Genomic DNA, 22,373 nt, shown 5'->3' with positions numbered 1-22,373 from the left:
CTGCCTTCCACTAATTATATTCTCTGCTTCTAAAAATCCTCTGACAGGCTGGCTTTCTTCATTGCTGCAAATAGCTTAAGAAACCCAAGTTACTGCCTGAGAATATGTATTAGACAATTACAGAAGCCATTTCAAAATTCACAGGCTGGTTTCTTCATGCTGCAAATGCTTAAGAAACCCAAATACTGCCAGAATATGTATTAGACAATTACAGAAGCCATTCAGTAGATCAAGACAAAAAAAGAGCACAGCAGAGATCTTCATAAGCTGACTTCCTCTAGCATATCATTAACGTCTGTAAAGTCTAATTCATTGGAATTATCTCCAATTACCAGTCCCTAAACGCATTACCATCATTCAATCTCAGAAAACTCCATTAAAGGAAGGTTTTGAAAACATCCCTAGAATTTTGTTCACCCTCCAACAAAGATGGAGAAGACAGGTTTTGACCGGATTTTACTAAGTCTGAGGAAATAATTACTCCCTCAGAGAAAAACCAAAACAAGGCAGAAGAGGGTTTCTCACATTTCAGATTCTCCGAAGGGCTTGTAAACAACTATATATAACCGGTTATATCATCTTGCACTAAGTGTTCTCATTTTGCCTCCTTTGAGCGGACTCACAAATCAAACGGGTCCCTCATCACTGTGATGGCTCGGTAAAAAGCCACCGTTTACAGCCTAACCTGCAGTTTGAGCCCACACAGGCTCATCCTGATTGCTGGAAATTGTCCTTGTCAGCACAAATGAGAGAGGTCCCCTCCCTTCCCCACCCAAGCCTCACCAAGCTTCCCTCCATCTGGGCCAAGGAAAATATTCTGACATCCCCTGGTGAAGTATTAAATGGAGCTGACTGCTGTAGTACTGAAAGAAATGAATAAAAGGTGCTTAGAGATAAAAATTTATTTCTTACTTACTTCCTCCCTGGCATCAAAGGAATCTCGCCTCCTCCTAAAACCACGTTGCTAAGGGTGTGGTGAAATAGCTGCTTCTCACCCCCTGCCCCACACCTGCAGTGCATGAGGTGGTGCTAATAGAGAAAACTGCAGTTTTAGGGTGCAGCACCTTCGGCAAACACCTCCAGTGCCTCCCTTTAGAAGTACAAATAGTTACAAACACGCGTTGAGAAAGCACACTCCATAAGAAGCATTGCTTAGAGCACTTGAGCAGATCCCTGCTCCAGTTTTTTAGGCTGTCCCAAATACCAGCGTGACAGACGTGTTTATGTATACTGCCATGAAGCAGAGCTATTTGATTTAGGTCCTCAATTATTTAAATAAACATTTGAACTGACCTAGCAGTGATGCACAGCCCGTATATTTTAAGTAAGGTGTAAGATAAACAAAATTAAGAATCCCCTCTTAAACCCAATAACAAATAAACCTTAAGAAAATCAGAGAAATACTGTTTGGTCACTAATATGGTTAAATCAGTCCTTAGAAGGGTTGCATCACCACACTGATTTCAGCCCATATCCAGAGCATTTAGGCACACTACAGTAAGAACTTCCACAAACAGTACTTCAAGTAAAGTAGGTTACGCCTTATAGGGGACAAAAATACAGGTAATGAACAGACAACACTTGGGCTAATTTACAAACCATCCATTTTTGACAGTTTTATTGCAGATAATGTGCTTTAGCCTTAGCTGGTTTATCAGCAGCCCTGTTGAAAGCTGGTGGCCACATTTAAGAGCAGCTTGATCAGGGCATATTTTGATTTTGGATTATGAACGAATGGTATTTTAGCAATGTGTTTTGCCAAGCTGTAACCCTGTTAGAACTGGCAGGATAAGTTATTTACTGACACGTACACTAAAATAATAAGAGGGTACAAGTGCTTGGCAGTTGGACTTGATACATGAAGACCAGCTAGCAGGAAAATATTTAGAGGACACAGATCTCTTCCATTTCTGACTCCGTAGAACTACGAAACACTTGGCAAAGGCTTGTCACAATTTGGCATTTTTACCTAATTTGGGAATGACTGTCAGCTGTTCTTCTCTTATAGGATGCACAAGCTCCAGCATCCATGCCACTTTAACAGCAGACATCTGGACCTCTGTGGGATGAGACCTGCAGCAGATCTGCACCAAAGAAGTGTTTATATCCTGCTATTCTGTCAGTGCAATCACTACAGTTCTTGCAGCTGACAGTCACCTTCAGCAGGTGAAAACGAAAGTAAACACATCTCATCTAGGTTTGGTCCTGTCCCTTTCAGACAATTCAATCATGCTCTGTCAGTCCATCAACTCTTCCTGTACAATATACAGCTGCCATCCTCCAAGGAAAACTCTACATATCACCCAAGGAATCCTTTAGGGACAAAGTTGCATTGTGAGATGGGGGCAGATCTCATCCATGCAACTCTAAGTATCATCACATCATCTAGAGCATAGAACTTGCACTCCTTTAAATCCCCACAGGGACAATTTTCCAGGGGCAGAGTGGTTAAGAGGAATCGATGATTTCATCAGCTGCACTATAACTATGTTACAAGCCAGCTGGGGCTACCACAAGCAGGCTGCAAAGGCAGTGAAGATGTTAATGTACATTTACCTACCTTGAATATTGGTTGCCCTTATAAACCATTAACCTCTCTCCAAAAAAAACCCAAGAAAAAACAAACCCAGAAACCAAACAAGAAATAAATGCTGTTTGAAAAGCATCCAGTCTCTCACAAGTGTTTTCTGTTCGAGGTTACTATCAGATAATGCAGCTTTGAATTACCTAAGACATCCTCAGTGAATTAATCTTACACATACTAAAGCAGCTTTTCCTGAATATCCATAAGAACAAGATATTGTTGCAATACTTTGTACAGAACTAGGCAGGCTTCTTTTAGGAAGGAGAGAGTTTCTTTGCATAAAAATGATATTTAAAGTCAACAAGTCCTAGCCAATGTAATTTACCTGTAAGATTCAAAGCAGGGCTGCTGGCATAAAGAACAGGGCAGTGAAAGGTTCAGCCTATACAAACATGATTGATTGTCTAGAAAACAAAGCTAATCTAGTGGTTGTTTCTTTATGCAAGGCTAATTGCATACCAGCTAGAGTGCCTTTCCAGATCATTCTCAGAGGCAGAATGAATTTGTGGTCAGATAGTATCACCGGCATTTCTCTGAGCAGGCAGAGTTGCTTTAATATTTGCAGGCAGTGCATGAAAAGAGCAAAACGAGGGAAATGCCAGAATTCCAGAGCACAGAATAGCACAATACTGAAATGTAACAGTTGAGCTGGCAGGTTATCCTACTAGACATCTAATATCCTCAGAAAGGCATGGGATCCTCTCTAAGAAGTACACTCAGAGAACAAGCAATCTTTGTTGCTCATTCTAATACCCTGGATAGATCCTGAAATCTCAAGCCGAGTGGGAAATCCAGAGAAAGAAGCAACAACCTGAACACCTGACAAGATAAGTTTGGTTTTGTGCCTCTATTGTTTAAGGAGACACCAAGATACACATTGAGTCGGTGTAAGCCATCTTCCGAGGAAGGAAAATAAAAGGGACTCCACAGACTACGTGAGTAGGTGCAAATTACAGCTACCACTTAAATCTAGGATCTGAGAACTGGTCAAGTGAATACAGATGAAGATTTTGAGTATCACCTCTTTAAAAGGCACATCAACTACAGTTTGGTAAGTGAAATTTGGTGGGGGTTGATTTGAAGGATAAACAGGAACAGAATTGTCTTGCTCAGAGAAGCCTTGAGATTAGCCTAACAAGCACCTGACATTAAAAGACCTCCCATCTGAGGGCTGTAGAGCTGTTCCAGAACATAAGAGAGGAACAGCTGACCAAATTGAGAACTGATCCATGAATGCTGCCTTCAATGCACTGAAGATACCTGCTTATGAATTTCAAGTTTGGTAGGAGCATTCTCTACACTTGAGTAATAACATCTAGCAACAGTATGGGCTTCATGAAGAAAGTTAAATAGCTCTCATTCATCTTCTGTCATGCACACACCTTTATTAAACTGCTTAAAGTTTGTGGTTGCATCACTGACTTTTCCTCATCCTGCTGCACTCACATTCAGTTTGGATTCATCTCTGCTGCTCTGCTCATGCAGTAGAAGAAATACCAGTACAAGATTTTTAGTCTCTACTCTTTTCTCTGGTTTAATCATCTTTGTGGTCCAGCAGCAGCTGTTGAGAACAGGCACACCACAAGGTAGGGCATTCAGCTCTGTAAGCTCTCAGTGCTTTCTGTTCTCTGATCTTAAAAGTATAATGGACACAGTCTTCTCACTGTTTCTCCGGAAAACTGAGCCTGACCTTACAATATTCCAGATGCTACACTTCCAGCTCCCTGACCTGTCACTCCTAATCAACTTACAACTTACTATTGCAAGCTTCTATTTGCAATAATATATTAAATTGTTCCATTTTCAAAACTGATTTGATGTTCATCTTCCAGGAGATGACCACTGCCCACAGCAGCATCCCAAGCAAGGAGCATCACTAATGGCAGAGCTCAGACCAGGTATGATGTGAACACACAAACACCTGGCTGAGGCCATTTGGTGTTTTTGACTAGGTGAATTTCAAAGAGGTGTTTTCTTTCTGTGCTGCAGAGGAAATCACAGGCTTGCACCTGTGGGAGAAAACAGCAGGACAGTTGTAATTTCTACAACAAAGGGATGAGTAAAAGTTGCAAAATTAAAGTAGTCAGGTTGAATGAATATTGCACATAACATTACCTAATCTCAACTTCTCCAAAAGTTTTAGGTCTTCAGACTATTTCTTTAAAGAACTGCTCTACTTTTAACTGAATGTATTCTCTTATCAGTTTATTCTGGTACAAGATTGTGGCTTGGCTTCCAACCCAGTTCCCATGAAGATAGTTAACACTTGCAGATTCCTTTGTCTAACATTAGAACCAGCTAAATCCATTTATCACACATGGAGTTGATAAGGGATAGAACATTCACCCCTGAATTATTTTGCTGCTTTGGGCTGGTTCCCTCAATGTCTGCAAGGTGTTTATAGGCAACAGTTTGTGGAAATGAGCAGACTTATCATTCAACTTCACCACATTCTTGGCCAAGTCCTTGAAAATCAGACAAAAAGTTGTTACCTTGACATAATGGTGTGCATATTAGTCCTAAGTATTTGAGCTGCTACACCTGCTTAAAGTATAGGGGTGTTAAGAGCAGGAAAACCAAAAATATCAAGGCTTTGAGCAGTTGGCAGTAATCCTGGTCACACTGTGGTGACATTAATTTTCCCTAGAATTTCTAAAAGCCTTTGTAAGCACTTTGGCATATGGGATAGCTTGTTATAGACCTCTGGTTCCAGTTAGAGATTTTAGAATTGATTCTGGACAACTAGAATTGCCTGATTTGGTCACTCAGGAAGTCTTCCAGGAAAAACCTTACTCTGAAACACTTGCAGGTTTTAATAAATTAGCAGTCATGTAGGATTTCACAGGTTTTACTAAAAAGCTGTAGTATGTGCCATGTATGTCTATTTTCAGGCTCTGTCAACCTTAGATGAAACCAGTGTGGGTAGGATGCTCAGGTGAACTTTGAGGACATTACAACAGCAGCTTCCACAACTTTTGCTGTGAAGAGCAGCTGACTCCAAAACAGTATTTCCAAGTGGGGTTTCAGGAGCTTTCTGGTGTTGGTCCAGAAGTATTATCAGCTCATGCACTGAGAGCAGGTGTAGTGAACAGAGATCTGTGAGGATTGCAAAGGATAGTGTGAAATAAAAACAAAAACCAGCAAACGTTTATGGAAACACTGCTCCTGAAAGCAGGTCAACTAGAGAAGGGATTACACATTTTTCAGACCTGTGGATTACAGCAGAGAAGCAGAACCCAAGTCAGTAACCTGTTGAAAGGAGATATTCTCACTTTTATCCTGATGTTCTCTTAGAGTGAGGAGCACCTCACATGACTAATAATTCCTCATCAAATCACAACTTTCAAGCCAAACGCTTCAGTGAGCAGAGCATGCTGTACAACCAGAAAAAACTGAGAGAGGAAATAATCAAAAGGACAGGAGCCAGAAGACGTGACTACAAAGTCTGAAGGGCATGCGATTCTTCTACTTATCTAAACAAAAGCTTGACAGAGGGTTTTAAGTGTGAAAGCTGTTGAAAGGACAACATGAAGTGATCTCTTCTTCATCAGAAAGGTAATGATTGGCCCAAGCTGTAACTAGAATTAAAGCATATTTTCTACACCAGTAAGAGAATTGTTATCCATCATGAGGAAGACAACAAGCAGGTTCACTCCTTCATTGCCACACTCATGGATCAACATCCCATGGCTCTACCAGCTGAGGTTGCTCCCTGCCATTCTTACATCTTCACTTGTGAGCACACACACAGTTTCCCACCTACCAGGACACACAAAGGCACAGACATTTGCAAGTGCTGCATGTGTAGGTGTGAGCCTTCAGCAGTAACACAGGAAGCTGAAAAAGAAAACTCAATTTCTTGTAGCTTGTGAACAAGACAGTACATCTACTATTTGACTAAAACAAGATCTTAAAGTTGATGCAAGTCACTGGTCAGTACATAGAGGAATTTGACATTTTACACTTTAATTGCTTGTCAGAGTGAGGAAGCCCTTAGGGTGATAAATTTCATGGTTATTGAAGCTTATTTTAATGAAAAGCATGGCTTGCCCTTCTGGGCTGTATTTTATTTTGGCATCTTTACTGAGAACATTGTGCTTAGTCATTTTACTTTTTCAATTACAGGACCAGCTTATGCAATAAACTAATGTGTTTACCATTTGAACAATCACCTGCCAGATTTTTGGGAGGAATAAGATTTGATTAAAGCAATCAGCAGTTAAGCATAAGAAATCCTTAAATGTTTTAGGTTAAGAGCCTAAATAGACTTGAAATATTTTAATGTTGCTTTGTATAGCAGTCAAAATTTAATAGATAAAACAGGGGCACCACATCCCTCTTATGTCATTTAAGTGAAATGTATTTATCATCCTATAAGAGCTTTAAGTTTTTATTCTTCCAGCAACAAATTTCAAAGTTCAATGTATTACTTCTACATAAATATTTCTGCAAAACACATTCTCTAGAGAAGTACAGATGATCATGTAGTAAACCAGTCATAATTCGAAAGGTCACTTCTATTTTGTTTTAAACCTTTCCTTTTAAGCAAAAAGATACTTAAATTTAAGCTTCAGTTCCACATTAAAACAGCTGTGATGTGACATCACTATGCTTATCTTGCATCCTGGTTTGAAATCAAACTGTAGAGTGAGTTTAAGTTAATTTGGATAGACAGTTAGGGGATAACAAATTCCTAGTTTAGCAGGAAAAACTAAATCACAGAATATTCTGAGTTGGAAGGGACCAACAAGAATCATTGAGTCCAAACTGTAAGTGAATGGCCCCTACGGGGATCAAACCCACAACCATGGCCTTTTTTGGACTGTGCTCTGACCAAATCCTGCAGGAAAAGAGTTCATGTGGTGCCTGTAAAATTCTTCCTACTTACACACACTGCAGTTCACACTGACTAGAGATAACTCAAACAAGTCTTGGCCAGGAAAGCTTTTCCATCTTCCTCTGAGGACTTGGTGTGCCCTTGCTCACCACTCACATGTGACGTCTGGAGAAACAGGATGAATATAAAATGTGCAACTATATCCTGTATTTTGCCTGATGGAAGAATACTTGTCCTGTACCAATAAGCATCATCCAGGCTTAAACCTTCACTGGCATGGAGACCAAACCCCTGCAAATAAAGTGTTACCAGCCTTCAAAAGGTCACATGGAATTAGCATAGACAGGTCTCCCAGGTACAAAATGTAAATTCCTTCTGAAAAATAATGCAATCAAAAGAGACTCCAGTTTACTTTAGGACACACATGGGGGAAGTCAGCCATCTGGATAAGATCTTGAGTGGCCTGATCCCAGATTTCTCTGCTGAACAGAAAATAAACTGCACACATGTATGTGCCTTCTCACATGCTTTTTATTAAACACTTCCTACCAGGAGGAGCAGGCCTGACTACCATTTGCTGAGATGACACTGATTTCAGAAGCATTGGCAGCTCTACACTGGAGCCACACTTCGAATCCCACGAGACTGCGAACAGTGACACTCGTCTGTCACTTTGGATACATCCTGCCCACATAGTCGTGTGTGACACTGCACCTCAGTGATCAAAAGAGCTGCTCAGACCTTCAGGCTTTGCCTGCACAATCTACAGTTTAATTCTGTGCCTAAACTCCTATTTAGCAGTCTGGGGAGTGCAGATGTAACATTATATTACAGGCCCAGATATAAGCAATGTGAGATGTATTCATCACCCACGTAAGCCTGCTGGATTTTCATTCCTTCCTGCAAGGCTGGAAGGGTCACAGCATTACTACAAACCCAGGCCCTTTCAGATGCAAAAAGTCAGATTTGTGTAGCTGTAGTCTTAGCTGCTCACATCAAACAACTTAAGAGCTCCAGTTTGCCGTGTGAGGCTAACAAATTAAGGAAGGAAAGTTCTGGGCTCTTGCTTTATCAGATAGGACGGAGCAGAGAATTTTCCAGCCTTGGCTTCCTGCTTTGCTCTCAGTCTAGTCCAACATTTTAAAAATTTCTCTGGTGAAAGCCAAGAGTTGGCCAGTGTTCTTGTTATTCTCATTCTTTGAAAAGATATGACTATTACCCAGACAATGAGAAAGGAAGTTATTTAATCCCTACATCAACAGCCAGCAAGAAAATGAAGCATTATAATGGCACTGGTGTAACTGCACCAGGTAAGAATTAAAAATTATGCTGGACAGTCATTGATGCAAAAGGAAGGAACCCATTTTTATTTAATATTTGCTACAGGCAGGCTTCCAACTCATTTTCCAAGTTACAGGTATATGCAATATTAATGAACTGAATGCTGCTACTGGAGACAAACAAAGTGTTGCTTTCATTTGCACAGTACTTCCACCCTGACCACACCAATTTAAATGCAAGACTGACAGTAAATTGCATGGCAATTTTATAAATACAGAGCTGAAGTATTTAAACATAATGACATTAGACTCTGCCCTTATTAGACAATATACTTTTAGTATTGAAGTTTGGGGAGCCATTACCAACACCTCTAGATGAGACTTTTTTTCACATACAAGGCAAACTGAGAATGCCTGAAGCACAGAATTGCAGCAGCTTTCTTATCCTGTTTCCTAAGGTGAGATTTCCAAATCATTTGGACAGCAGCAATTTCTGCATGTGAAGTTGAAATCTTATTCCCTACTTACTTAAAAAAATTGTCTTCTTTGAGCTATGGTGCGTGTTTCTGTATATATATACATATGTATATATATATATATATATATGTATATATATACATATATACATATGTATATCTCCAGTCAATACCGTAATTACTATGTGGGGACTTAAAGCTTTCTCCAGTAGGAATGTTTGACCACTTCCCATCAAGTGGCTGTAACCAGGAAAGCCCCTAAACTTCAGAAATCAGCAAAGACCTTCAGGGACACATCAATCACTAAATTCCAAACAGGCAGAAGGAGGTTGTGATCCACAATCAAGGCAACTTGTCAGGTTCATTGAAGGATCCTGCAAGTGATACTCAGCAATACACAGGCTCCTCACAGAGCCACGCAGAAAGGAGTCTCTTCACCAAAAGCTCCTGAAAGAGGCTGAAGTGCAGGAAACAGTGTAGTCATTATTGTAGCAATGATAAATTCACACATTAATTACAACCAGTTATTCAGTAACCAGCATTAACATGGCACTGGAACTGACCTCTTGGAAAGTGTTAATTTAGGAGCATAGTTAATGAGGAAGAGAAAGCTACTAAGTGCAGTTCAGGGAAATACTGTGTAGGTTGGGCTGCTGGAATGACCTGGAAGTTTGTAGGCTGATGAAAGTACATGTTTAGTAGTTTGCAGTTATTGAGCATTGGAAGTTTTTTGTGTAAGCCTATCTTTCCATGAAGTGACTTGTACATAGGTGGGATGATGCAAGGAAATCTGTTCAAGGAGTACAGAGTCAAGTTTATACTGAACACCCCTAAGACTCATTAGGTTTTACGTAGACAAAGTGATATTACTGAGATCTAGCCATGAACAGGCTAAGAATATGCTGAGACAAAGCAGTGAGGCTTTATCTTAAGCCATCACATCAAAGACTATTACTTGCCCACGAGTATATCCTACTGTTCCTAACTAGTAAGAGATAACTAACCATATAATACCAAGGTCACTAGATGAATGGCCACCTGGGGAAGATGTTAGGACAAAATTCACTGTATGGGAACTCAAACCCTTTTATATATAGCTTAACTGGGGGCCACTACACAGTTGAAAGGCCGTGGTAGTGTCCGGGTCATATGCATACAAAGAAGACTAGAACTTACTAGTACTATAGGGTCAAAAGGCTTATTTTCAAATGGCACCCTGAACTGTCACACAAACTATTGCAGAGCAACCATCTGGAAGAGGACATACCTTATCTGATTCAGTTCCATTTCTCCTGTTGACTGAGAGATCTACTCCTGTGCAGCTGCACATGAAAAGTTTTGAACAGACAAAGCGGGAAGATGACAAATTGGGAAGGTGATTTGAAAGCAAAGCAGCAAAACAAGCTCCTAAGGCCAGAAATAAATGTGGGAACATGAAGGGGACAGATAAGGAACTGCCCATTCACTCTTTTTAAGCCCACTGAAGAAAATGCTTTGATTTTTAGGCAGGTGGAAGTGCTACAATGTTAAGAAACGATCAAGATACCTCCAGTGCTGAGAAATGCAAGCCTATTCCCTCCCTACACACCACAGTTAGAAGCAGCACAAGAGCCAAGAAAAAGAACAAGCCCATAGCACAAGCTGATTCCCCCAGATACATTTCAGACTGCAAATGGGACACGTGCACTAGATGTGCTGGTGTTAAAGCAAGTTTGTGCATTTGTTTTGGGTTATTTTTTGAACTCTTGGGAGTTAGCTGGCCAGCCACACTACTCCAAGGAGCAATAGTTCAGACTGTCAAATCACTCCTCTGGGAGTACCCAGAGCCAGACTGCTCAGGCCAGTGTACTTGCTCAGATATTCCCCTCATAAAATGGGAGGAGTATTTTTTACCCAGCACATGTGCCTTCTCCCCACCCAACAAATCCCTGAAACTCTCATTACCTGGAAGCAAAGAACCAGCATCAAGACTATTTAATAGTTAATTCCTGTTCCTGCTATTTGTACTCCCGTATGATTGATAAGCAAGTTGTAGGTTAAACAGATGAAGTGTATTCTGGAAGATTGTTTTCTGAGCATAAGTGATGATAGGAAATTAAGTGGCACAGAAATCTGACTGCTCTGTGGTCATCGCTTGCTGGGTTAAGCCACTGTTTTCTGGATGTGGTCCAGAAAGACTGATCATATATTCAAGGACAGAATGCAGAAGATAAGTGTGACATGCAGTTGTGCTTTTGTAAAAGAGCACTTTGGGCTCGGCCCCCAGTTAGATCATTTATTTATCTGGCACCAGAGGGTGATAATGGCTTGTTTTCAAGTCTCCAAAATAAATGAACTATACTGCATGCAGAAGTAGTCCAGGCCAGCCAGCAGAGGATAGAAAATATGCAGGGTCAGCATAACACTGGTTTCAATTTCAGTTACAAAAACATTAGAGCTCTCATTTAAAACACGATGAGGAAACTAGGTCCTCTCTCCACTCTGCTGAGAGCACCAGCCTTACTTTCCCCAGAACACTGATAAAATCCACCTCAGACTTCAGCAAAACAGTTTGGGGTAATGCTTTCCTGCTGCCATTTACACACCAAGGCTTTCTTAGAAGCATCTTCGGTCTATTCCTTAGGGCTAAGCTTTATCTCCTACCCTTTTATGCCTTGCTACACGAGCAGCAGCTATTGACTCACAATTGCAGTCGTGCAAGGAAAGTATGTCTCAGTCCATTCCCAGAGCACCTCAGGCCACCAGATTAGTCAGTCTTCATATAACACTGCAAAGGAGGCTGAGTCAAGCCTAAAGTGTTGGGTCAGCCAGGTCTCCTAAAGCTAAAGAGATCAATTTAATAGTCTGTATCCTTCATAGATAGGAGTCCTGGAAATCAAGTCTTCCCCAGATTTAACTGGGTTTAAAGTTTTATTAGTTGTCCAAACTGCGGAGACCAACTTCCCATCACCTATACATTGATATTCATGTTGGAGCAGACTACGTGTCACTGAGGGAAAACCAAGGTCAGGAGCAGATCCTAAGCCAAACCCCATCATTACCCAACAAAAGCCCTGTGTCCTGGTGCTTGCCAGAGTCACTTGCCAAGCGCAAGTTTGATGAGGAAACCTGGCTGCTTGTCCCAAGTTGTTATAAAGCCGTATGCCAGTGGCAGTCTAAATGACTGCACAGCACTTATTGGAAGTACCAGCAACAAGGGGCTTTAGTTAATAGCTCCCGTGTGCCAGTTCAGAGCACAAACCACTCCATGGCTCAGACACTGCAGAGCTCTGAACCCATCGCTGAGATGCCCAAAGTTCAGCTTTTAACTCAAGGCAAATTCAGTCTCAGGCAACTCTATCTGAGCTCTAGATTTAATAGTATGAACTCAGCTCTTTTTCATGCAGAGTATCTTGATCCACTTGGAGGAGTGTTATGCTTCTGTACCACACTTCAGAGCAATCAGTTTATTCAGAATAGCAATAATTATCCAGTGCTTGGATTCAGGAGCCCCTAACAGTCCCAGATGTAGCACATGATATCTGTTACCAGTGGAAGTTTTGGGTGGTTACTCCAAGCAGGGCTGTGACCCAAACAAGATGTGTGGGTGACTGATAAGCTGCTGACTGTAAGAGTCACCCGACCAGCAACAGCTTACCAAAAACATGCTAAGTCTTTAGTTCACAGCACTCCACAGCTGAGCAGGGTCTGCTTCCAGGCTTGGTTTCTGGGGTCTCCAGGATCTCCTGTCAGGAAGGTGACTCTCAGGCCGAAACATGAGCTATCTGTCAAGCTACACATGTGGTATCACTCATCCTGACAGCATTCTGCTTCAACTCTGACAACTGGACACGCCAGAATCATTTGTTTTCTGCTTTTGCATGGAGACCTAAACACACAACTCCATTAGAAATTTATTGGACTCAGTACAGCAGTTACTAGGCAGGTGTAATGCTCTGCATAGGAGAAGGATTTTTTCAACCACTCATATCAGTTTCGTGCTGTTATATTAAAGTAAGCTATGACTGCTACACTCTGTAATCCTCAAATTAACAGATTATTGAGTGGAAGTGTTCAGTAAGGCTGACACTAAGTTGAAGGACCAGGAGCTCCAACAGAATCTGTATCAAATCAGTTAACCCATCTCTGAGGGAAACGACTGCACACAAGGCTGTTCCATTGCAGTTTTGATGAATCTTATGCCTATAGTTGGAATAGGTCACAGCCTGGGATCTTGCAAGTATTACAGATATAAAGGTCATGGGAAATGACCTTTGCAAAACTAAAATGCAGCACAAATAGTTCTTCATGTTACTTGTTACTCTGCAAGCTGCTAAAGCTTCCCCCTGTCATGACAGCCCCGTTGCTTCCACAGCGGGTCTCTTGGCAGATCAACTGGAAAGCTCCATTTCAACTCCAACAGCCTTGACACTATTAAAAGTAGCCCATCACACTGCAGTCAGTTTGAAGGGCAAGTGAAGCTTGTTTTCACTTCAAACATGACACCAGCACATGTGCACTGCTGCTCAACGCACATGCTTGATCATTTGGTGTGAGTATTTTAGGGAGGCTTGTGCTGTTCAGAGGGACAGACCCCTGGTTAAGCTCAAAAGGACCTGCCAGCTGCAGCCTGTGATGGACAATGTGAAGGATTGCACTGGTTTTGTCTAACATTCAAGTAGAGGTGCCCACAGACTGCGAGTGAAACTGGCTTCCCACTCCAGGAATTGATGCTGGGAGTCATGAGGTGTTCAAGTAAGGATGACAGCAGTACATCACAGGCAGATTTTACAGACTAAGCTGGACAAGATCAAATGCTCCTGTGTAAAGGAACTGTTTATAGCTTAAATCAGTGTCTACTGGAAGTACTGAAGTGTTACATGCAGCTGTGTTTACAACTGCAGGCATTACCTAGCAGCTAGCAGGTCATTCCAGCCATCATCTTTCCACCCAAGAATTTATAAAATGCCTCTCAAAGCCTCAGCATCTTTTCTAAGCCACTCAGTTGGCAACACATTTTGACTTTAAGAAGGTTTTTCAAACATTAGATGCAGTTTCACTGGTGACTTACTCTGCAGGTACCATCCAGCATTAATATTCTCATTACTTTTATAAATGATCCATTTAAATTTATACAGGGATAGAGGCAGAGTCCACACATTCCCACCCCAGCACACAAGCAGAGCCACATTAAATCACCAAGTCCTAACTTTGTAGCTGTCAGTGAATCCAGGACTGGAACGAGTGTAAAGGTAATTAACCTCGGAGGTCACAGCCCTGTAAGACGGGTCCAACTTCAGCCTGCTCTAAGCTCCTCAGAGCCTGCATTTCCACATGGAGGAATAAAGGCAGTTACTTCAGAAAGCTCCTCAAACAGGCTCCAACATTTGCTTCAGTGTGAAAATTTAAGGTCACATGCACTTGGACATACAAGCATGTGCATTGTTTCAGTCAGAGTTACACCACGCTTCGCTGGATGCCATGAAAATATTCCACTTGTGCTGCCCCACTGAGAAGGCACATGAACAGAGTTGCACTCCATGAGTTTTGTTGTAACATGACACAGAAGGGGCAGAAAGTTCACCAGCTGTCAGTCAGTGTTCTTGCCACCTTATCACCACTAAGGAAGGACACCTCCAGCAAAAGACAACCTCCCTTGTCAGCATAAGGCAGGACAATACAACTGTATTGAAGACTGACTGAATTTTTAAGGCACATTTCAATTTGGAGGGAGTGGACTGCCTTCAACTGCAGGCAGTCCCCACAGCACCCAAGCAAGATGAGCAGCTACTGCTCATTCCTTTCTCAGCAACAGACTTCCAAGGAGCAGCAGGGTCCTGCAGGGGTTAACCCACAGTTACACAGGAGGGTTTATCCATAGAACCATTACATTTTCCTTTTACTGAAGATGCCTCAGTCATACATAATTGAGCATGAGAATTGCTATCATTTACTTGCTTGGAGGGGCACAAGCCAACTTGTGTAAACCAGCCCCTGACATTACAAACAGCAAACTAAAATAGAAGTTGTTCCACTGATCCCATCCATTACATCATGGAAATTGTTATTTTGTCATGAAAACTCCCTTAAATATCCAATTTAATCTCATTAATAGAGGAATGAAGCTCTCGCTTCCAAGACAGCAGCTGCCACTACCTTTGACAGACACAGGAACTCAGATATGTTTTTGGATGCCTCAGAGACTACTGGATGCAGTTTTAGGAGATTAAGGTAGTGTCATCTTTTCAAACTTACAGTAAAAAGCACTTCTGGAAGCATTTATAGCCAAAGCATTGAGTAAATACCTTAATCTCTTGTCTGAAACCTCTTATTTAGGAAGGAAAAAATCAGGTCTGTTGGACATTTCATCAATCCAGTACAGTCACTAAACAAACCAAGCGAGGAGGACCTTGTTTTCGCAACAGTGGTGGGAGGGAGGAAGGCACACACAAGCCATGTCAGTGCAATCACATCACCAACCACCTCTGCCAGGTATTTACAAAAAAAGTCTGACTTCTGAAGGGAAGCAGGAAAAATTCACCTGCTCAAGCCATATTTCATGAAATATTTTAGCAGCACTGCTTGATCAAGGCAGTGGAACATGACGCAGCTCACACTGGAGCAGTTCTTACAGAGCAGAAAGGATACATCCTGTAACAGTGCAGTTCCTTCCCATGGATCCTCATCATGCTGCAGTTATTTGTCTGTGCTCTGCACCTAGTGCTGCCTGTCCCTGCAGATCCACTTCTTGCAACATCTTCTCCTTTCCTGAAGGAGAGAAAATCATCTCCCCTGTCCAACATTCAACGTCCTGCAATATATTTCCCATCCTCTCCCATTTGTAATTCCCTGCATTAGCCAAGCTCCAGCAACGTTGATTCACTCACAGCACCCAGTGCCAAGTCAGAGCCTTGGCTAAAACTCTTCCTCCCCTCCTTTTTCCCCTCTATACATAAAGAATACTGGAGGCAAATCACTCCAACAGAAAACTGCCCCACAGGGAGAGGATTTCTCAAAGCCAAGCAGTTTCTGCACCTGCTAAAAGTGCTAAATTAAGGCATCTTAGAGCTGCAAATCACTGATAACATCATCTTAAGGAAAAGTGCTGCTGTCATGAGAGATTTAAGAGTTAAGTGCTAATTTATTCCCCCAGTACCCTCCCACCATCCTATCAGGCAAGGGAGACTGTTTTATGATAAAGCATTGAGATCAGGTTACAGATTAAGTGTGGAATTATTCAAATGGCAAGCCAGTGATGCTTAATAGTCTGAAAAACTACACTACTTTCCATCTTTAGTCCCTTTGTCAGGTCCTCCTTCAGCACAGTCTCCACCCAACACAATCCCAAAGGGGCAACAAGCCACCTCTCTCATCCTCACCTCTGTAGGACTCACTATCACAGACACCCCAAAGAAGTCTCTCCAACCTCACCTTACTCATCCCACCATTCACTCCTTACCCCTTCCCAATCTCTGCAGCCCAGCATCTCCTTTGGCCCAATCCCTCACCACAGTACATAACATTTCCAGTTTCCACCTCTGTAGCCCCATATCTTCTTCACCTCCAAGATCCTCATCCCCTTTCCATCTTTATGGCCTCACATACCCCACATCCCAAAGCTCCTCACTGCTTTCTCACCTCTCCAGCCCCTTAACTCCTTCATCCAAAAAAGCTTCTCAGCCCCTCACCCCAAACTCTTCCTCACCTTCAGCCCTCCACCTCCCTCCTCCCAAATCCTTCCTCACCTTCACCCCAAATTCTTCCTCACCTTCACTAGCCCTTCATCACCCTCACCCTTACCCCAAACCCATCATCTCCCTCACCCCAAACCGTTCCTCACATTCAGCCCTTCACCTCCCTCACTCCAAATCCTTCTTCAAACCCGGCCGGCTTTCACCGCCGGCACCGCCCGCACCCGCACCCCAAGCCCGGCCCGGGGGTGCGGTTTGGAAAAAACCACCCATAGACCACAAGAACACAATAATCGGGTTGGATCAATGGAGTACAAAAGAGGGGCGAAAAACGGGTGGGAAGAAAACGAGAACCGGGGGGGCATAGGGGAGACGTGAAAGAGAAGAAAGGTACACGACAACAATAAAGAAAAACGTATTAATCAACAGAGATAACAAAATCGGTCTATCGGGGTGGAACCCTCACCCAAGCCCCGCAGGCACCCTCCCCCCAAGACCTCATCCCCCGCACCCAACCCTCATCCACCCTCTACCCCAAGCCCGCATCCCCCTAACCCCAAAGCCCCTCAGCGCCCTCTACCCAAGCACCTATCACTCCCAACCCCAAGCCCCTCAGCAACCGCACCCCAAGCCCCTCATCTCCCTCACCCCCAAGCCCCTCATCTCCCTCACCCCAAGCTCCTCATCTCCCTCACCCCAAGCCCCTCATCTCCCTCACCCCAAGCCCTCATCTCCCTCACCCCACGCCCCTCATCTCCTCACCCCAAGCCCCTCAGCTCCCTCACCCAAAAGCCCCTCATCTCCCTCACCCCAAGCCCCTCATCTCCCTCACCCCAAAAGGCCCCTCATCTCCCGCACCCCCAGCCCCGTCCATCTATCTCCTCACCCAAGCCCGTCATCTCCTCACCCAAAAAAGCCCCTCATATCCCTCACCCCAAGCCCCTCATCTCCCTCACCCCCAGCCCCTCATCTCCCTCACCCCAAGCCCCTCATCTCCCTCACCCCAAGCCCCTCATCTCCCTCACCCCAAGCCCCTCATCTCCCTCACCCCAAGCCCCTCATCTCCCTCACCTCAAACGCTCCCTCACCCTCACCAACCCCTGACCTCCCTCTCCCCACCGCTCCCAGCCGCCCCACTCTCCCACACCTCCTCCTCGCTCCAGTCACCTTTCACACCCCGACGCCCCCCTTACCAGCCCCCGGGTCTCCCCCAGCACCCGGGACCTGCTCCGTGCGGCGGAGGGGGGTGAGGGGGTGAGGGAGGGCGGCGGGGAAGGGACGCAGTCACGGGCGGCGGCGGCGCGAGCGCGGCGGCTCCGGGGCAGCGGCGGCCGCTTTATAACCGGGACCTGGGGAACCGGCACCGCTTCCGCTTCCGCTTCCGCCCCCTCCCGCCCCGATCATGAATATGCAACAGAGGCGTGGCCTCCCCGATGGGGTATAGGGGCTGCGTCGTGAATATGCAATGAGGGGCGTGGTCTCTCTGAGGGGTGGCACTGAGTGTCATGAATATGTATGAGTAGGCGTGGCCTCGCTGGGGAGGGGGCGGGGGGTGTTGTCTGGTGACGGGCGGGGGGCTACGGAGGCGCCCTGGCGTCCCCCCCAGGGGCGCCCACCTGAGGGGACCCGGGGAGGGGGATGGCGGGACAGGTGTCACTGAGCCACAGAGCCACAGAATCGCACTGAAAATTCACAGGGACCATCGAGTCCGGCTGCTGGTCCTGCACAGAATCCCACCATATGCCTGAGAGCGTTGTCCAAATGCTCTTTGAGCTCTGTCGGGCTTGGTGCTGTGAGCACTTCCCTGGGGAGCCTGTTCAGTGCCCGACCACCCTTCTGAGTGAAAAACCTTTTCCTAATATCCAACCTAAACGTCCCCTGAAACAGCTTCATGCCCTTGCCTTTGGTCCTGTCACTGGTCACCAGCGAGCAAAGATCAGTGCCTGCCCTTCCACTTCTCCTGACAAGCAAGTTGTACCTGCCATGAGGTCTCCCTCAGTCTCCTCCAGGCTGAACAAGCCAAGTGCCCTCAGCCACTCCTCATATGGCTTCCCCACAAGGCCCTTCACCATCTTGGACACTGTCTAATGCCTTAATATTTTTCTTATATCACAGTGCCCAAAAGTGCACACAGTACTCAAGGTGGGGACACTCCAGTGCAGAGCAGAGTGGGACAATCCCTTCCCTGGCCCGGCTGGCGATGCTTTGCCTGATGACCCCTGGGACACGGTTGGCCCTCCTGGCTGCCAGGGCACTGCTGACTCATATTCAACTTGCCATCAACCAGGACCCCCAGGCCCCTTTCCATGGCACTGCTTTCCAGCATCTCATTCCCCAGTTTGTGTCAGGGCTGCTCCCGCTGCGTGGCGGGGAAGGATGAGCCTGTTGGCACTTCTCTGGGTTTGAAGAGGGGTTCTTGGTTGGAAAGGGAGCCCAAGTGGCAACTTGAGGGTGAATGGAGCCTTCCACCTGTGCTGTACCCACTGAGGTATTGGGTGTTTGCACAGAAACATGACAAGGAGTCCCTTGTCCCTGTCAGGCAAAGTTGTGCCAAGCACAGCTCCAAACCAACAGCTTGGAAAGTGCAGGAATGGGTGCCCTTCTCTACCTGAGATACTGCAAACACTCTGGCCCAAAATTGCCAGAATTGTCCTTCATCGTGAGGAAAAATAACACCTTTCCTCATGTTTGGCCACAGGGAAGGTTCCCATCCTGCCACATCGCCTCACCCCTGCTGCTCTCCGGAGGCCATGAGGCATCTCTCATGTCCAGCCTAGCACTGCAATGGGATGTGTGTGCCAGGCCACCATGGCGAGGGTGACATGTGGCATTTGTCATGTATTTGTCACATCTGTGGAACACAACCCTCAACACACAGCGCCCAGCGACCCCCAGGACATTAAAACGCTTCATTCCCTGTGGCAGCCACGGCCCTGCCACATTGGAAGCACCCGCTGCAAACTTGCCATAAGAGACCATGGTTCTTTTTATTCCCAATTAACGTCTCCTAGCCTTAATTGTGCTGACTACACTGGGCAGAGTAGCATGATGTTTAATTTTCATTACTTACATAAACTGGGGAGGCATAAAGCAGCATGCGAGTGGCGTGTAAAAATGCACGTTACGTTGCGTAAGTGTAATTGTTTTCTGTTTCTTGACACGCTGTTAAGTATATATTCCAAAACAATTTTTTTTTTTTATGGTGAACTTCTTTCTCTGCAGCTCATGAATAAATAAACCACGAAGCATACCAGACTTCAGAAAAGGAAAACCACAGAAGGCAAAATGGAAGAACTGTACACATCTACGCGCTATTAAAAACCAAGATGAATCTGGAGTCTAACAAAGAGACTCTAGTAACAAGCCCTAAAGAAACAAAAACTGGCATTAATAATTTATTCTACAATGCTATTATCAATATGTATTTATTTTTAGGCTAATTCAGCTGAAAAGCTTGCATGACCACAGTCATGCACAACTCAGTAAACTATCCATCCTCTGGTGAGGATTCCCAAAGTCTGTTAGAAGAATGATTGTTTTTAAGACATGTTACTGATGTTTATAGATACAAAAAGTGGCAAAATAATTATCTTAATTAGCCAAATGGTGAAGATAAAGCTACCACACTGATGACAACCCAGTGTAACACCTACTCTTGACAGTAGAACAACATCCTTTGTATCACAGCTGTGATATTGCTTAATAAAACAATGCAGTTTATTCCATGGAAGAAACAAAATGTACCTGTATTTATAGAAGTAAAAAAGCCTAATGACTCCGTGGTGAGAGAAAAGACTTCGGCAATTTTAGTGGAAATTCTATGAGACCCTAACACACCTGAAAACACTGAGAAGGGATCTCAAGATGTAGTTACAACTTCTAAGGTGTGCTTCTTGTTACTCATAGATTTGTGGCAGACTGGACTACCTAATGTTTTGACACTCTGCTTTAAAATAGCTAAAAAAAATTTAAAAGTACTTTTTTTTTTTTAGTCCTTTTGTTGCCTGCTTTTGTGGCAAAGCGTGATCCTTACCCCACCCTGACATTTTAGACCCGTTCTGGCAATGTCCGGACATGTCCAGACGTGTCCAGATATTTCTCCATTGTATTTCCTCGTTTTATTTTTGCTCAAGAGCTGTTAATTGTCAGCCCTTAGCTGAGCCTGGAGTCAGAAAGAGTAATTTTCCATAAAACAAACATTTTAGTTTAAAAAATCAAATTTTTTTTTATAACAAGAGTGAGGGGGTGGAAAAAAAATACGCAAGGAAGCAGACCCACCTTTTCCCTCTAAGGTTCTTACTCAACTCCAAATATTTAACCCATAATAAATAAACGCATTCTCATGTCTTGGCAGGGGAGAAATGAGTGTCAGTCAGGAGACTGATGTGCTGTCCAGGCGTGTGCTATGTTTGCCCGGGAGAGGGACTGGGAGAAAAGCCCCTGAACTGTGGTTTAGAGGGAATTAGAGACATGCTCTGCTCCCCGGTGTGGGTGAGGGTCTGCCTCTCCTCAGCAGGGTGATGAATCCCGTTCCTTGGAGCGTCCCTGCGCAGTGTGTAGAGATTTGAGGCACTTTGGAGAAAGCTTTCCCTAAAGAAAGCACCCTGAAGTCACCTTAAAATCTCTCTGACTCTTCTTATGCACATATCCACTTTGTGAGTTGGGAAGTTGGAGAACCCCCCAAGGTACCAATCTCTTGCTTCCCCTGGTTTGTTTGGCATGGAGTGCCCGAGAACTTTAAGAAAGAAATAACCTACGGGACCTCAGAACACTAGGGAGCAATATCGTGCTCGGAATGCCTTGCCTTGTGTCTTGACGTAGACACTGGAGCGAGGGGTCTTCCCTATTTAACGAGATATGTTAATTAACCAGCTGGCAGGATTGTCAACAAGCTGCTGTGAGTTCTCTGTACTCCATTTCACAGGTACTTGGCTTCCCAAATTGTTATGAAAACTCACCATCCAGCCAAGCCAAACAAACACCACCCCCAATATTATTTTACACACGTGTCAAAAGAAAAAACTTTGCTGCGGGCCAAGCGGGTGAAGGAATTTTACAAGGCTGCGTCTGATCCTCCCTCTCCCCTCCCTCAGACAGTTAAAGAAATGTTTGTATGATGAAAGGGGTAAGGGAGCAGAGGACAGCTGGTTAGGACTTAATGAAATGTTTGAGCATTATCATGCGATAATGGATTTAGCTGACTGTTTGCCAGTGTTCAGATCTAGTGTGAATTGCTTTATATGAAACCTCCTGAGACTGCTGCTGCTCCTAAATCCTTTCAAAGCTGTGACTTTCAAAAGAAAAAGGTAATTCTTCATGTGGATGGACAGAAGCCTTCGGGATTGTTTTGACTTGCTTTCAGACATAATGGTGTTTGACACAGCCAGCTCTCCGAGGTGTCTCCTAATTGGGAGTGGCCATGGGTTTGGGAAGCCCGAGGCTACGCTTGAAGCAAATCTGAGCACCCAAAGCCCAGGAGAGGTCTCTCAGCCAGGATACTTGTAAACAGGACATGAAAAAGTGAGT

At 44.2% G+C, this 22,373-nt stretch overlaps 1 protein-coding gene and 1 long non-coding RNA gene across 5 annotated transcripts in view; one reads left to right on the top strand and one right to left on the bottom strand.

The window, feature by feature from the left end:
* SLC45A4 (solute carrier family 45 member 4) overlaps positions 1-22,373 on the bottom strand; it is an 88,126-nt gene that overhangs the window by 47,390 nt on the left and 18,363 nt on the right. Inside the window, exons 1-2 of one of the 4 annotated variants that reach the window (XM_027713038.2) lie at positions 18,041-18,125; positions 15,789-15,924 (exon numbers count right to left, since the gene is read on the bottom strand). The exons of 2 other annotated variants lie outside the window; for them this stretch is intronic. The gene's annotated coding sequence lies outside the window, so the exon portion shown is untranslated. Of the gene's footprint in view, positions 1-15,788; positions 15,925-18,040; positions 18,138-22,373 lie in introns of those variants that run through there. One more of the 4 variants, XM_027713037.2, reaches the window with a different exon arrangement.
* On the top strand, positions 18,311-20,824 carry LOC120323397. Its single transcript, XR_005563786.1, has 2 exons — positions 18,311-18,360; positions 20,070-20,824. It is a non-coding gene; the product is annotated as an uncharacterized LOC120323397 (long non-coding RNA).

The sequence above is a fragment of the Pipra filicauda genome, unplaced genomic scaffold, assembly GCF_003945595.2.
Source record: "Pipra filicauda isolate LSUMZ 115617 unplaced genomic scaffold, ASM394559v2 scaffold251_size2273266_pilon, whole genome shotgun sequence".
Taxonomy (NCBI): domain Eukaryota; kingdom Metazoa; phylum Chordata; class Aves; order Passeriformes; family Pipridae; genus Pipra; species Pipra filicauda.
The sequence above is the reverse complement of the archived record's forward strand: the minus strand, read 5'-3'. Positions and strand labels throughout refer to the sequence as shown.